The sequence below is a fragment of the Cucumis sativus genome, assembly GCF_000004075.3.
Source record: "Cucumis sativus mitochondrion chromosome 1, complete sequence".
NCBI lineage: Eukaryota > Viridiplantae > Streptophyta > Magnoliopsida > Cucurbitales > Cucurbitaceae > Cucumis > Cucumis sativus.
In genome coordinates this window covers 1,038,502-1,043,894 of record NC_016005.1, presented here as the reverse complement: position 1 = coordinate 1,043,894, position 5,393 = coordinate 1,038,502, and the positions used below count along the sequence as shown (strand labels likewise).

The 5,393-nt window shown below is 45.6% G+C and overlaps 1 non-coding gene across 1 annotated transcript; it reads right to left on the bottom strand.

The window, feature by feature from the left end:
- Window positions 1-811: 811 nt before the first annotated feature.
- On the bottom strand, window positions 812-880 carry trnR. The gene has a single exon. It is a non-coding gene; the product is annotated as a tRNA-Arg (tRNA).
- Between the last annotated feature and the right edge of the window lie 4,513 nt (window positions 881-5,393).

Below are 5,393 nucleotides of genomic sequence, written 5' to 3'. Positions count from 1 at the left end.
TCGGCCTCGTCTCAGGCAAGAGAAGGATGTCTCACATTGAGACGAAAAGACAATGACGGATCGAAGAGAAGGAAGGTCTTTCGAATACAGGCTAGGACCGAAGACTGGTGGATGGAGTCCCGTGGAAGTTTCATGAGTAGAACCATTGGGTGCGTCTGAGATGTTCTTGGCTCATTCTAGAAAAACCATAAAAATACGATGAGTGAGAATATTACATTTCAATGTAGAAGAAAGAAAGAAGGTGCGAACCCTAATTAGATCTGCAGAGGAAGACGGAAGACTAACTCAAAGTCTCCACGGGCCCGTATACGCCGTATAATAGGAATCGAATCGGAAGAAGAAGCTAGTCTATGAATTCATGCCTTTTGTCTGCCGGCCGGTAGAGCGCCTTCCTTTCGCCTCTTCTTGTTGCTTGTTGGGAGTTTTTGTCCCGCTCTGCTTCTCAAATTCTTTGACCCTCATCCTAAAAGCAATTCTATGAAATAAGAGTGGTCTTTACTTCTTTCCACTCAAGGACACCAAGAGCGCCAGTTCGGAAACATCATTCCCCTAGGTGGCTCAGGCATATAGTAGGTCTTTAGCAAGTTCATTCCCCGCTCCGTGGGTTGGGCTGATCTTCTCTTTCAACTTCTGCATCCGCAACTGAAACCTAGTTTGGTGGTCCGATCCGTGAGTGATTGGCCGAAAGAAATCCTTCTTTTCCTGAACCCTTCTTCGCCTATTTTTTGGAATCTTTGAAATGCCCCGAATCTAGAAGCCCACTATGTATAGGTAAGATATCCCGATCATGATTTTCCTTCCTGGCCGGTTGTGGGCGAGGAGGGAACCCCCGAGACCGTGGTTCGTAGCCACGTGCTCTAATCCTCTGAGCTACAGGCCCCATCCCGATCAGTGTGGAGAACTTTCTTTCCTTCTTTCTTTCTCAAATTCTTTGAGCCTCTATGCGCTTCCTCTTTCATTCATATTCGTCAATCTCCATACAAGGCTCACTGGAAGAGTAATCTTTCTTATAAGTTTCCGTCTTGGCTAAGGCCGTGAGGCATATCGGGGAAGAAAGCCCATATTCATCCAGAGAGCTTATGCAAGCTCTTATTCTCCCAGGTAGAAGGTGCGAAGCAAGGCGGTAGTATACCATTAGCAGTGAGCCTAGAATAAAGGTCAAGGAAGAATCAAGGTCTCAAGCAATGAATTTCATATTTCCCTTGTCTATGTCTTCATTCTTCTCATTAGATGCCCACGGAGCGGGTTAATAGACTAATATCAGGGCTTGATCCCGCACCACACTCGCTTCAAGGCTCAGTTTCCAAGGGTTTGACTATCTCTCAAGTCTAGGCCTGCAAATGGTGTACCGCCCCAACCTCTAATCCGCCATTTATTAGTGAGAATCTGAAATTTCCCACTCCTAGGCTTTCTCTTGATTTTCATACTTCGATAATTCTCAATATTCTTTGTCACGCATATTTCATTGCGCCTCCAGTAATATTCCCTAATGGATAGTCCTTCGGACCTGTCTTACCGCTACGTGGGCTTAGTCTTGAGCCTGAATTTGATCCCGCTACGTGGGTTAGGAGGCGTCTCCAGTCCCTTCGTACCAGGTGGTCGTATTCCTTATGCCTTTTCATTAATTGCCTGGGGACTGAAGAAGCAGAAACTGAAAAAGCAAGAGCTTCTGAATCTGCCACTGAAAGAAAAAGAACTACTGATCTCTCCTTCCTGCGAAAGTCATAATCAGATATTCAGAAGATATAATAAGTATATAAAGCTCTGCGAATGGCGAAAGCTAATCAGAGAAGACCGCCTCAATGAACAAGTCAATGCCTACTACGCGGGGAAACTCTAAGTCTTTTCCGCTGACTCCCTCCTTGGTCTCGCCCTTTTGATCGACTGATATAACTCCGTCTCCTTTCCTGATAGCCTCAACTCCTTGGTCTCGCTGAGCTGCTTCGCACCTTTCTTCCGCACCAAGATCCCCTCTCTTTCTTAGTATGTGGGCGAGCAGTTCTTTCAAGAGACTCAGCCTCTTAGTGAACCACTGATGAAATAGGGGGCGCAGACTCAGTCTCGAGTACTGAAACTCCCTCTTCCTCCACTTAAGTGACTCCTGATTCGTGGATGTCTTACCGCGTAGTGGGAGATCCGGCTAACCAATCCTTCATGCGCTAAGGGAAAGGTCTAACCTCTTCCGTTGGGGAGCCTTTCCTTGGACTTGTGAAAATAGTTCATTCAAGGTGCAAAGAATATTGCGTCTTTGCGCCTCATGGATCAATTACGGAATCAGAGAATTTCACATAAATTCAAAGGAGAACAAAAGAAGGATGAAAGAAGAAAGATCGTCAGATCTTAAAGTTCGAAGTCGTCCTCTCCAGCACTCCTCTTAAGTCGCTTCTCTTTTAGAACTCAAATTCTTTGAGCCTGGACTGGACTAGAAATCCATTATTCGAGGGAGGACTATTCAACCTATTTTAGCTTAACCTGTGGAATCTTTTCTACATCTAAAAATAGAAATCTTCTTTCTTTTTTTTGGAACGCATTGCAATATTCTTTGCGCCTTCGGACCAGTCCGGAGGACTATCCATTAGAAGGTTAGGAGCAGTGAATTTATATTCTAGACCGCGGAGGACGAGTCTTATGAAACGTCTTAGGAAGTCTTATTCCAAAAACGACCACTTTTCTCAATGAATCTGCTCAGAAAAGAATATTGAAAAAGAATGATCTCAAATTCTTTCTCGAAAATGAATTCAGCCTCTATATATATATTCTTTGCGCCTCCGCTACTTTCAGAGGATAGGTCGGAGAATTCCACTCAAAATCCTCTCTCGTCTTAACCTCCCTTCTCAACGCATATTTCATTGCACCTTGTTCATTGATGTCTTCTTTCTGAAAAAAAAATATGAGATTTTGCCGTTAAGCGCGTGTAAAAGGTATCGATTGCTGGTGCTTTAGTTGATCCTAGTGAGGAAGGGGTCTGACTCTGCCAACAGTTACCGGCTTTCGTGAAAGCCCACTCCGCGGTGCCATAAGACAGGTCCTCCGTTTTAGAGTCCTTCTTCTTCTTTCTGGGAGTCCTCCTTCGGTTAATTACGGATGGTCCTACTTCCATATGGATAGTCCTACGGATAAGAATCCTGCGGACTCCGGACTACTTCCTTCCATATGGATGGTCCTACGGATAAATCACCTGGACCTTTCTTTGGCCCTGCGGACTCCGGACTGCGGACTACGGATAAATCCTGCGGACTGCTTCTAATGGATAGTCCTACGGATAAATCCTCCGGACCCTGGACCTTTCTTTGATGGTCCTAAAATAGAAGAAAGAAGACAAAGAGTGAAGCTTCTAGGGAAAAGAAATGTGGAAAATTCTCATTTGATTTGAAGGAGTGAAAAATCTCAAAAAAAGAGCTTAGGCACGGATTCTCCGACTTTTCCCTCTATATGGAGGCTACGCCCACTATTTCTTTTGGGAATATAGATTTGAAAGCCGCCTACCAAGGTAGTCAAAGGGAACGCCTTCGGGTGGGCACTCCTTTCTCTCGTAAATCCGCGCTAGCTAGCCTATATAAATAAGGACATGGCCTGTCGGAAAAGGTACGCCTCCTCACTCCGTGACATCCAGGTTTCGGCCTAAAGGGATATGACCTCAGAAGCGAAGACAAGAAAGCTAAAGCTCCGAAAAGAACCACAAATTTCTCACCCCTGGCTTACGGCATTTAGCTCGCTAATCGGAAACGCCGTTCCTAAGAAAAAACAGGACGCGCATGACCCCCTGCCGCCTATCTGTGCGCCCCTTTTGTGCTGGTTTGGAGCGGAGGCTTCGCTTTTAGCCGCGCTGCGGATTCGGAGGCTACGCCCTCTATTTGGCTTGGATATTTGAGCGGCAGATAAGGAGGCTGCGCCCACTATTTTTCTTGATACTCTGAAGCTTTTGGGGAGCCCACTACTCCTTCTGAGCTATTGGCTATTGGGGGAGCCCACTACTCCTTCCTTTGAGCTAACAGAGACAAGGAGAAGCTTTGCTTCCTCGCTAATCCTAGGCTCCCTTTCTGGAGCTCCATCCCATACATCCTATTAAGAAAAACCGGGAGCCGGTAGCTGCTACCGGACATTACTGAGCGGGGTTGGAAAGAAAAGCAAAAGGAAGTTAAGAAAGGATTGTTTCAAATCTGCTTTTGAACTCTTTTCCTACTCTCTTTCTGCTCTCTGACCCCTCTTTGCCGCGTGATGTTGATAGGGTGTATGGGCCTCCGCTCCTTAAAGGGAGCCTCGGATTAGCTCGGGCCTCGTAAAAACTCGGCTTCCTTAGGTTCCTATCGAGTTCCTCTTACATCTCTCCTAACAACAAAACAATAACAAATTGAAGAAAAAAATCTCTATAACTAGAATACGCCTCGCAAATTCTTTGCGCCTTCGGTTCCTTTCGAGACTTCCTTACATCTCTCATAACATCAAATTGAAGAAAAAAATCTTTCTAGCTAGAATTCCGCCTCATAAACTCGGCTCCCCTTCGGTTCCTTCCTAGATTGCTTATTTTCCACTTCATCGAAGAGGACCCTGCCTTCCGGCGGGTTTCCCTCTAATAGGTCCGGCCTCTGGAGCGCATACCCATCCGGCCCGTACCATACCATCCGGAACATACCAGGGACAGGGATATTACATTTCATCGGAGAATCCGTACCTCATTAGTTTTAATAACTTTTCTCAGTTTTAGCAAAATGAAGAATTTCGTATAAGAAGGATTTATGTCGAAGAGATTGAGAAGGATTCTTTTCCAATCTCACTGCTGGCTTGCTTTCAAGCTCTAGCTTCCGAAAGGATACTGTCTCGCTTTCGCAATATTCTTTGCGCCTGGACCTTTGTTTTTGGGGACTAGAAATCCATTATTTTGCACTTCTTCTTCTCTTTTATGCTCCTTGCTCCTTTTGTACCATTCTTAGAATTTCAAATGAGGTGAACATCCCGAAAAAAGACATCTTTTCTTGGCCCCCAGAACAAAAAAAGCTTTACTAGAGAAAGCCTAGGATAGAGACTCTTCCATGCAAGATCCTGATACACCAATGGGGCAATACCAGGCATTCCTCGCTTCATTCTTTCCACCAAGAGTGTACGAAGCCCACGGAGCGGTGCGAACTCAACTAGGGGAAAAGGCACCCGTCCCTCTTCCTATGGTCGAGCTACTTCCGTCCCTCTTTCGGCATCAAGTGATCGTACTGCGGACTCCTTTTCAGGGGTAGAACTGCGCACGTCTCGATCCTTAAATGAAAAAGAAATATGCCAGGCGTGAAGCTTAGAAAGTCTTATTCATTCCTTGGACCACTTCCCTTTTCTCGAAGAAGGCGGCTAAGACCAAGATCACGAGTCTGCTGTTTTCAGTGTCCTCCGTTGAAGCTTAGTTGGGT